General features: G+C 35.0%; 1 long non-coding RNA gene across 2 annotated transcripts in view; it reads right to left on the minus strand.

The window, feature by feature from the left end:
• The window catches only part of LOC129152001 (uncharacterized), a 213,399-nt gene that overhangs the window by 112,003 nt on the left and 89,095 nt on the right, over nt 1-12,301 (minus strand). The gene's annotated exons all lie outside the window — the stretch shown is intronic.

The following is a 12,301-nucleotide window of genomic DNA, read 5'->3' on the forward strand; positions in this document are numbered from 1 at the left end:
TATCTCATCCTCATCACTAGTATAAGTGTGACATAGTTTAAAAGAGTACCTACCTTGCATTAATCCCACTAATTCTGGATTTTTTTTTAAATCACATTACCTTGTAGTTATATCTCATAATCTAACATGAATAATGAGTTGGACTTTATTTTGTGAATATTACTTAAACACTATTAATATGCATAATGAAATGTTAGCCATTTTTTTAACCTGAATAGTAAAAGTTCACAAAACCTTATAAGTGATCTCAAATGTTTAAAAAAAAACCTGCATGAGTAAAGGAATTTTCTTCAGTGCTATACAAAAAAATAAAATTGTTCAAGTAAATAATGCAGAGTTCCATAAGTTGTTCAACTTTTAATAAAAATTTCCCAATTACCCATTTTTTTAAGTAAAAATACACAAGGACAGGATGGATTTTCAACCATTTGTCTTCAGTGTCCAAGAGTAGCCTTTATTTAGCTCAGGGCAAAACTCATTCTCCAATCAAACAAGTAACCTCTTATCTTATACATCACCCTCATATTACTGTTCCTTCATCTCTTCCCCTCATCATCCTCACCCTATTACCCCTCGTCACCATTGCAGTAAAATCTTCCTAGTTTAGAAAACAATGTTACACCCAATCTCATCTCAAGCACAATCATGTGCCAATTTTTCCCTCTCAATTTATATCTGTGATAATATCATGCACCTTTCATTCTTATTTGCCTTAAAGAAAGCTCCTTCAGACCACAGATTATGATATAATCTATAGGCTGTAACCCAAGGGTCAAGGAGGTAATTATTCTCCAGTTTAAAAACTAATTTCTAGGCATGTACTGTTTGCCCTTACCAATCTTGATTTGCAAGTTTTTGAAGGTCAAAATCTGGACTTTCCTTCTTTAAAAAGAAAAAAAGAAAAGCTCTAGCAACAAGCCCTAAATAAGTAAATTCATTACACACATATTTGCTAAAATATTCATCAGTTACATATTATTTTACATTTTTCTTATGGCCGTCAATGTTTCTGCTATTTCAAATTTGTCCTTATCAACAGATTGAGATTTGTCCGTATTTCTAATATCCAAAGAAAGCTCTTTCTCTACTAAAAGGGCTTAAGAGGCAATTTCACCACTAGGGGAGTAAAAGGGAGGCAAAGCTTCAAAAAGAGTTGTGGGTTGGCCTTTTGTGGGGGGAAAAGAACATTTTACACCAGTTGAGATGGTTGCAAGTGAATTTAAAATATTGACACAAGATTGGCAGCTGCTCACATTCTGCCTGAAAGGTTCAGTCCTGGCAGGAACTCCCAGCAGCTGCTTGTTTGAAACGTGAGAAAACATTTGGACAGTTAGGAGAGCCCGATTTCCCCCTGAAAATCTGCTTGGCAAAACTTCCTGGCATTTAATATGATCTTGAGAAAAGGCTTCTTTTTTTCTTTTTTTTTTTTTAAGTGTTCACATTTCTTCACAAAATTTGTTTTTCCGGAATAGACCATATTTTTAAAAACCTCACGATCTTTTTATTGCTCGCTAATATTTTTCTTCATTTAGCCAAATATAAGTGTAAAGTGGATGGCAAGGTACATTTTTATAAAATAAAATGAGTACATGGTCCATAGTAAAATATATTTCAGAGATTACCAGCAACCTTCATTAAAGTTGATTTTCTTACACCTAATTGAGATTAGAACAGAGATGATGGTCTGCAGCTCTATCAATGAGTTCAAAATCTTTACTAAGAAACAGTTTTAACATTATGATTTAGAGAACTTCACCAAGGGATATTTTTCCATTGATTTTTGGAGAGAGTGGAAGGGAGAAGGAGAGACAGAGAGAAACATTGATGTGAGAGAGCCACATCTATTGGTTGCCTCTTGCATGAACCCAGACCAGGGCCGGGGAACCTGCAAACAAGGTATGTCACCTTGACAGGAATCGAACCCGGGACCTTCAGTCTGTGGGCCGATGTTCTATCCACTGAGCTAGGGCTAGAAAACCCTTTCTTAAGCATTTGGGCAAATTTGAAGGAACAAGTCCAATATCTTAATTCTGTAACAGTCACAATTGTGAAAACCAGAATGAGCCATTTCATTCATACATGGGCTCTGCATCCAATGACCCCGGCCCAGGGGTGTGTAATTTGTGCACTCAACTTTTATAATAATTTTCTGAGCATTTCCTTTCCTTAATGGGTATTCCTCCCTCACTTTAACTGCTTTCCTCTAATTTACTTTCAAATATGCCGTGGCCTCTGCAGTGCTACCCTTTATCCAAAGGCAGAGCAACCTAAAGGATATTGATTTATGATGGCTTTGTAATTTACATACTCTGCAATTTTCTTGTATGATTTATTCAAAAGGTAGATTGTACATTAAGCTTGGCATTCATTAGAGTGGCCAGTTTCATATTAATCCTATATCAGATTTGTTTGGAAGATTTATGCATTTAGAGCATGTATAGTTGTTTGGCAGATTTTAAAGTATTTGCAAAAATATAGTAACCCTTTAGAAATATTTGCATTGAAACAATAAATGAAGGCCATGACACCAATGAACAGGGATTACATGGAAATAAAATCTTGGGATTATACATGAGAATGAGGTACTTAGTGAACAAGATTTCTAAAAAGTTGTTAATTTTCAACTAACTATTTCTTTCATTAAAATAAATAAGAGAATTGTAAGAATTACCCATTATTAAGAAGTGAAAGAAATATATTCTTGCCTGGCAGGCCTGGCTCAGTGGTTGAGCAACGACCTATGAACCAGGAGGTCAGGGTTCGATTTCCAGTCAGGGCACATGCCTGGGTTGTGGGCTCAATCCCCATTGTGGGGCGTGCAGGAGGTAGCCAATCAATGATTCTCTCTCATCACTGATGTTTCTATCTCTGTCTCCCTGTCCCCTCCTCTCTGAAATAAATAAAACTATATTTTAAAAAAAGAAATATAACTTAAACCTAAAATAAATACACGCTTCAGCATGCTGCTACTTTTGTCTACAAACAGGAAACTGGATCCCTCCCAATATTTGATGATAAATAAGACATTGGTGAAAACTTGAAAGGAAAAAAATAATAATAGATGCCATATGCATTTTTTACTATAAACAACAAAAATTTGGGGAAACCTTTTAGGAAATTACCTCTATTACTTTGGATTTGCTAACTAGTTAACTGCTAATTATTAAGCTCATGCCAATAATTGAGAAAATATACAACATAAATGCTTAAAGGAAGTTATCGAGATTCTTACCAATAGCTCTCACACACATCACAGAAAAAGAAAACGAATCTTTGGGTCGCGTGACATACACAGCATTTTTTTTTTTTTTTTTTGCCATGTAACTCAAACTGAATTTGAATTCATATACAGTTCCTCATTTGTTCAAGCTGACACTGACTCTGAAAGTAATTCACATCTTTTCTAAGATGTAAAGTGTTCAGCAGAAGGTGGCAATATTGTGCATAGACTGACGCCTCTAATTCCTTATGTGACTTCAAAGCACATTGCCAGCAAACTGATCATCTGAGTCGGCATTTACATCTCATTTCCTTTATCCTTAGAATAAGGAGGAAATTAAGCGAGAATGCTGACAGAAACGTGGGCTTACATTTTAGACACCTCGTAGACAACAACATGACCAAGGATGTTTAAGCTCACAAGAACCTGACAGGACACAACTGAGTTCTATGAAAGGGTCGCTGATGTAGCCTCACAATGATGCTGTATAAATTAATGTTTATATTTTGTTATAGTATCTGAAATGTGAATTCAATGTTCTGAACACTGCCATGGAATAACAGGACTGACATATCACAGAAAAGAGGGAGGAAAGATGGGGAGGGTGGACGGGGCAGGAGAAGGACAGAGGGGAACGGACACTGAACCTGTATTTTAAAGTAATTATTTTCTAATTTCATCACACATATATCACATATTCAAAAGCAAGATAAAGAGTCCACCTGTATTATGCTTACTCTCTCTAATCTAGGAAAGTGGACTTGGGATATCCGTGAGCATTGAAGTTATTTCAAAATCTGTAATTATTCAAATGGCTAGAGATTTTTGATTGCTCAGTCACTGAACTACAAACACAAAAGCCGACACTTGGTTAAGTTATGATAGCCTGTAATAAATCATTTGAAGTCATTTATTTGGAAATGAAACCCTTTGTAACCTTTCCTATTTATTAAAACATATCAATCTAATCAACTTAATTTTCAACACAGATATTGCTTTTCCCTGTCAAAATGTACAATGGGATTTCTACTGAATGGAAGTAATTAATGCTTAACTACAGAAATAAAGGATTCTGTTATTTAAGGATTTCATTTTATTATTATTTTTAATGTAGCAATGGTTGTCCTGATGGTTATTATTTGGCTGAATGAATTGAAGTGAGGCTCCCTGGGCAGCTGCTGACATAATGACTGATTGTGTGTAGAGCAGAGAATGTGAATGATAAATTTTGAAAGGCTCTGGAATTTGTGAATAATAAAAGTAGCTACACTTCCTAAAATCTAACCATTTGTTCTAAGCAACAAAAGAAGACTCAAAGGCGTTTGTTTAATGAGATTATTCTAAAACAGGGAACAGAGGAATTAACAGTTATCTCCACCCGCACCATCCAGCCAGCAGTCTGTGTGCCCAAGAAGATGAATCACAAATGTGCGCTGTTTAACATGGTATAAATGGAACTAACTTGATAATATCCCCCTTAACGTTATTATGATATTCTCATGACAGCCTTCTTGATGTATTCATGCTTTTTGAAATAAAAAGGAGAGCACATAGAAATAGAAGCCATTCAAATATCTTTTGCATGGACAGGTTAATAATTAATTCAAGAATATTCAATATACTCAGTTTGTAATGAAAGTGGCATAAGTCATTAAAAATATTTAAAAACTAGCTAGAATCCTTGGCTAATAGATACAATACCTATGTACACTTGAGGAGCTGATTCTTTATATCTCAGTTTCTATATATATAAAATGCCTACTTGGCGGACTATGCAAGATTCGGCAAGTAAAGCACATAATAGAAAATTTGGCAAATGGTAAGTGTTCTAATATTGGACAGTGGAGGTAGTGGTTGTGGTAATAGTGGTGACCAGTGCTAAGTACAATTTCAGAGTATATCTTATTTAATCCTAACAAGAATCTTCTAAACTAATTAAAACAAACCAGCCAAGGATAGCAGAATATGCCACCCCAAAATATGACTGTAGGAGTTCAGGACATCCCACCCCAAAATATGTTGCTTTGGAATACTGATTATTTTGAGCTGCATGCACAGAAAGAAAAAAAAAACAGCAAATGCAGGGAGAGGCTTTCTCTAAATGCCCTATATCTACCTGAAGACAGAGCTTCCATGGGGAACTCAACTGTCCTTGGAAGTTGCATCAACCAGGGAAGATTGACACTTATCACGAGAGGAGACTAGAGTTGACACCACACCCAGACCCGCTATCACAAACTATCACACCTCTCATCAGTTCTTCCAGAGGCCTGCTCATCTTTCCTAAAATTCATTCACTCTCCCCTAAGAGGCCTACATCCTCTTACTCTTTCACTATGAACACGGCACTTAAGACTAATTCTTAGCCACCTTGATGAGTTATTCTATTTTTTTCCTGGGTATCTCACATGTGTACACTATATGTACATCTTAAACTTCTGTTTGGTTGTCTCTTGTTAATCTTTTATTACAGGGGTCTCAGCTAAGAACTCAGAAAGGTAGAAGAAAATTTATTTTCCATCCTTACACTCCACATCAATAACAACAGAATAGGGTAATCTGACTAAGGTAAAAATTTAGTGACTTCTCTCAAAAGGCCTCTTTTCCCCTAAGATATCCTATGCTTTCAATTAAAGGGATATAACTTGATTGAAAACAGAAGGAGGTGGAGGAAAGCAACTTTTCTTAGGAATAAGAACTATATCCTAAAGCTTTGCCAAAGCTCAAGGTAGAAACTAAAAATACGGCAATATTTTATCAACAATATTAATAAATTAGAAATTACCTCTCAGTGTTTTTGATTTTTCCAGTTTTTCAAAGTACATATAACACCCACATTCCACTGACAGAAGCCTGTCCAAAAAAATGTAGTATCTATAAGGCAGAGGGTCAAAATCATACACTGACTGAGTGGCAGGCTATTCAACACAACTGAAGGAACACCAAAAAAAAAAGGACTCTCTTTTCCAAAACTATCTGTAGGATCTCCTCAGTAATGGTTTTCAGTGTTGCCACTCAGAGAGATCAGAATCTTCCATTTTATCCAGAAAATAAAAGAGAACAGTTTTAAACTAGACTGTTACCACTATAGTCAAAAAGTTCTACAGACAGTATCAGATTTAAAAACAGGCTCATCGATTTGACTTAATAAGTCAAATAGACATATAAATTATATCTTTGAGCACTGCTACTTTCACAAAGTAATATTTTATACACATAATTCAACAAGATTTGCTTTGTGAAAAAGCAAGCTACTTACTTTCAGAAACAAAGGTACACAAGATCATATGTTATAATGATAATATATTTTGGAAATATGAGAGTCTTCATTTCCAAATGAAGTTTCAAGTAAAGCCTTTGTTATTTACACTTTCTCAAGACACTGTTTTGACACGAAGTAATCTTAGTTTTCTGGGAAAAGAAGACCAAATAAATCCCTTAATTCTAATTCAGTATGTATCATCCTTACTGCAGATGGATTTTAAATCCTTAAGCAATTTATCTATCAAAATATAAAGCAAGAAACTAACTCCCAACTGCTGATTTTGATTTCATAGATCTAGTGAATTTGCAAATCTGCTGAAAGGCATACTAGGGCATCAAAAGCTCCCTCATAACTAGGTTTGCAGACATTTACCATGAAGGGGTTATGAGTTTGTCTTTGTTCCCAGCCCCAGACTTTCAGTTAACCAGAGAGATTTGTTCTGTGTAAAGAGTCATTTTACCTTGTGTTTCATTTCCTGTGACTTTCAACATGTCATGTGCTGGTTCTGATTTTCATAGCTGCACTCCAACACTGGTCTCCCTCATCAGATAATTTGCCGAAGCAACAGAAAAAAACATTGTTATTAAGCTAGTTTTGTTTTGGTGTCTTCTCAGAAAAATTACATAGCCCCTATTTCACAACATTCTTTAGGTACCACATATGTAAATTATACACATCCATACTACTCAGCCACAAAAACTGGTTTTCCTTAGATGACAAACTATAGGATCCCTTTAAAAACACATAAGATATACTATCAATGCCATACTGGAGTCTTATCTTTTTAAACCTCTATGTATTATAACAAGATCAACTATTTTATAGAAAACTTGGTGAGGTGTGAAAATACATTTAGCAAAATCACAGCAATTATTAACGTGATATTCAGTTACAGGAATTTCAGTACTTTTATTATTTGTTTTGTATTTGTGAGGTCTATATTTTACTTCTCAAAAATAATTTATAAATATGTACATATATGTTTATTTAATTAGAAAACAAAAGGAGCCTAGATTGATACTTAGATAGCCATTAGTATTAAACAACGGCTGACAACACTGAATAATAGCTCCACAGAAAAGGAAAGGGAACCAATAGAGAGCACCTATTCCCATACTCATATGATATTAAAACACCTCTCATTAAAGGGCAGAATATTATTTTATGTGGCATCTCATTAATCATATTTCAACAAATATAAGATGCCTCTTATTATAAGATAGAACATAATTTTATGTACCATTGAGGAAAAAAGTATGTTGTCATTTAAATTGATAGACTATTGATTATTATGATGTATCCAATTTCAGATATGTTAAGATATGTATATAATGTAGAACTTGGAAAGGATAATTATAGTATGTTCCAGACACTGTGAGAAACTTTTAAGTTCATTAACCCATTTCATCCTTAAAAACCACAAAAGAGCTTTTCATATCTATGAAGTGGAGAAACTGGTGGAAAGAGATTTAGTTACTTGCACCAGTAACACAACTAGGAAGACCAGAGCTAGGATTTAAAAGTAATCCTACATTGGTTGACCCCTCCTCAGTGCTTAGTGCTTGCTAGATCTGAATTCTTATTAACACACTTGAAATTAGAAAAAGTGAGCAAACAAACATTTGGAACCAATAGAATATGCGTCACTATTTGGTCACTGTCTTCTGGGTGTTATCAACCAATACAACATTAATCAGAACACTCTCATCTGAGTCCATTAATTTCTGATTTAGGAATGAGGTTGTGAGGTGGAACACATTGGTAAGGCATTTGTTCAGATTATATTCAGCACAAATGTGTATATCATAACAAGCAAAATTAGTCATAAGTCTGAATTCTGAGCTATTTATATACTTCCATTTACAGGAAAAGGTAGACTTTTAATATCATTGTGAGGAAATGAAAATAAATCCATTTAGGAATGTCTGAGCAACTGCTTTAAATCATATGGTTTTCAGGTAAAATCAAGAAGACTTTATTCAATAGAAACACAGCAGAAATTGTGTTTTATGCTGATCCCTTTCAAAATGCTCCAGGTATCTGCACTCTTTCTTCTGGTGAGTCAGCTCGGTGGCTCTTTCCCCCTCAACACATCCAACACTTGAACTTGACTTCGGTGTCTTCAGCGTCACAAAACCTCCAGCTGCTGCACAATGTGTCTCAGCCACTTGACAACTGTTTGCACCTCATTCCTGCTCTTCCCAGGCAAGCGTTCTGTGTCTAACAACTAGATGTAGACGGGACTGAACAGAGGAAGCAAAGGAGAGGGTTCACCTGAGGTTGTCTGTGAAATCCCTCCTTATTGTTCTTTGGGGCCTCAAACTGGACAGGTGATCTTAATAAATCACAGGTCAGAGATACAGTCAAGCCACTCAGGCACACATTTTGTTTAAATGATTCTAAGTTTGTTGGTCAAGGAAATTCTATTTGCCTTTCCAGTGGAGTAAACTGAAGAAAGGAGAACATTTTGAGACAGGCTTTTCTATGCACAGAAAAGCATCTAAAACTTTCCACCTGGGTAGGGTATTTCTTGCCTTACTTCTGGCTACCTCCCAGCTATCAGGATTTTCTCTATTTGACTCAGGTCTCTGACTTTGGTTTGAACAAGGCATACCTTCTGCCATTTTTATCAGTCACCCCAAGACCACCATGCATTGGAGGCAAAGCATAGTCATGAATGGACTGTCGTAGGCAATTTTAAAAATCCATAGTTGATTTTTTTAAATGTTCAAGCTATGCATACACAGTTATACATAAACACACACACATTTCTATACAGACAAAAGATAATTACAAATATGTACAAGCTCACTATTTAGTAGTTAAACAATAATCTCATTCCCATACCACTATAAGGGCCTTCCGGATAAGCTGTAGTAAATGTTACTATTCTTATAACTATAGCCAAGAAACTTCCCAGGATTGTTTTGTTGTTATATTACTTTTTGTCATCAAATTTAGAAGAATTTACCATTGAAATAAACAAACCAGGTTAAATTTACTTTCTTTCCTATTATAAAATGTTATACTTCAGCCATAATGAAAAATGAGTATATGTCAAAAGTATTAAGGTTATTTTAATTATAGAGAAACTAGAGGCCCGATGCATAAAATTCTGCAAGGGTCTTGGCCCCGGCCCCCACCCGCCGCCATGGCCCCTGCCCGCTGCAGCTTTGTCTGGAAGGAAGGACATCCGGAAGGACATCTGGTCTAATTAGCATATTACACTTTTATTATTATAGATTTTGGCTTCTCTATAAGTTGTACCTGTTTACTTACTGAGGTTCATGCTGACTTCAGCATTAATTGTGGCTTTATATTTCTACTACAAATTTTATACAGGTCAACTGACACTGAAGAAAAAAAAATTTCCATCACATTTACTCCAATGGGAGCAATATTTGCTACTCCCTTATTAGCTGCATGATTTAAAAATTAATGATGATTAAAACTGTGATTTTTTTACATCAGAGCTTAAAATTGATGCTTCCCACAAAGAAAAGCAGTGTATTGTCAACTAGCAAAAATTAAATGATGACAAGCTCTAACAGTTACTAAACATTTACCATATTTTAAACATTATGCTAATTACTTACATAATTTTAATTTTCATAACAGTAATTTTACAGAAAAGACCAAGGAACAAAGAATTCAACTAAGTGACCCCAGGTCACAAAGCTCCTAAGTGGTGAGCTGTGTTAACAGCCTAGACATTCTGTCTTTAGTCTCCTATTACTATCTCCTTACATTATATTGGAGTCACTAAATTTGCCTTTATTCCTTTTTAAAAATTTATCCAATCTGGCCCTGGCCGGGTAGCTCAATTGGTTGGAGCATCATCCCGATATGCCAAGGTTATGGATTCGATTCCCAGGCCAGGGAACACATACAAGAATCAGCCAATGACATAAGTAAGTGGAACAATCAATTGATGTTTTTTTCTTTCTCTCCATCCTCTCTCTCAAACCAATAATTTTTTTTTTTAACTACCCAACCTGAACAAAGAAAGCAATCATGAGAGAATATTTGGTATATCAGTATTCAAATATTTTCCCAGTTTAAACATTTGGAAAAGTTGATTTAAAAGTTCTAATTATCATGACATGAGAAAAAAAAAAACACTATTATGTTAGAACTTATAAATGGGTGTCTTAATATAATACAAATTATGACCATGCCATAAAGATAATTATTGCTATAATATATATCCCTATAATTTACTATGCAGCATGCTAATAGTCTTCTAATGTTGGAAATGACCAGTGAAACAAATTATTTATGTCATCATTATTTAATTCTGGTACAATGATAAGTATCTCATTAGTCAGAGATAAAGTATGAAAAAGAGAAAGATAGTATGAAATATAATAAGCAAACGTTTCTCTGAGAGGACGCTAATATTTTCTATGGAGGAAAATATTTTAAAACATTCCTTGCTAATAGCTTATACTGTTCACTTAATTCAAATGGAAAGACAGTGGTACCGATTTGAACCTCTGAAAGAAGAAAAGCTTGGAAATCAGGAAATGAAAATATAATGAGGCTATTTTAAATTATTAGATTTCCTCAGTTGTGCTACATCATGAAAAAGTATACCTCCACACTGCATGATAGCATGTACATATATATTTAAATGTGTACACTACTGTGTGTATATGTGCATATATATGTATAATTTTAAATTTTGCACTATTAATTTATTTTGACCCATCCTGTTTTTAGGACTAGCGCCCTAGTTGAAAAAGCATGTGAGGATAACAACTTTAGCATAACTAGCTACTGTTATATGAAATATTCTATTAAAATGACACTACCCTAAACATTAAAAATCACTGAAAAAGTACAAAAACTAAAACAGAGAAAGTGAATCTCAGTACAAAGTGTTCAACATGGGACTGGACTGCCCCCCTCCTTCAATGCCTTTACACAAAACAGAAGGAACCGTCTCTGATTTACTTTCAGTTGTGGAAGACACTAGCCATAAATCCCTAGTAGAGAGAACCTCATGTTTGTTGGTGATGTTGAATCATTAAACATGAATTAGTGAAAGTAAAGCTGGACATTGCTTTTCTCCTAATAAACTGAGAGAGGCCTTTGACTTTTATAATTACTAAAAATATCGACATCCTGTTTACCAAAAAAGAAAATAAAACTTCAAAAAGGAAATGTACAAAAAAACTAGTGACCTCTATTTAAAAAGAAAAATGATGGATTTTATAATTTTTAAAGAAACATTTTTCTGATGTATCTTCTCAGGCAAGGAAAACAAAAGGAAAAGTAAACAGATGAGACTACACCAAACTAAAAAGTGTTGCACAGAAAAAATAAATTAAAAAATCAAACAAACAAAAAGACAACCTACTAATTGGAGAACATATTCACCAATGACACATCCAATAAAGGGTGAATACCCAAAATTTAAGAAATGCCTATTAAAACCACAATGAGATATCATCTCACACCTGTCAGAATGACTACCATCAATAAATCCACAAACAACAAGTGTTGGAGAGGATGTGGAGAAAAAGGAACCCTAGTGCACTGTTGGTGAGAATGAAGATTGATGCAGCCACTGTGGAAAACAGTATGGAGGGTCCTCAAAAATTTGAAAAGAGCGCCTGGCTGGTGTGGCTCAGTGGCTGAGCGTGGACCTGTCAACCAGGAGGTCATGGTTCCATTCTCAGTCTGGGCACATGCCTGGGTTGTGGCTCGATCCCCAGTGGGGGGCATGCAGGAGGCAGATGATCAATGATTCTCTCTCATCACTGATGTTTCTATCTCTCTCTCTCTCCCTTACTCTCTGAAGTCAATAAAAA

Source organism: Eptesicus fuscus, chromosome 2, assembly GCF_027574615.1.
Source record: "Eptesicus fuscus isolate TK198812 chromosome 2, DD_ASM_mEF_20220401, whole genome shotgun sequence".
Lineage (NCBI taxonomy): Eukaryota > Metazoa > Chordata > Mammalia > Chiroptera > Vespertilionidae > Eptesicus > Eptesicus fuscus.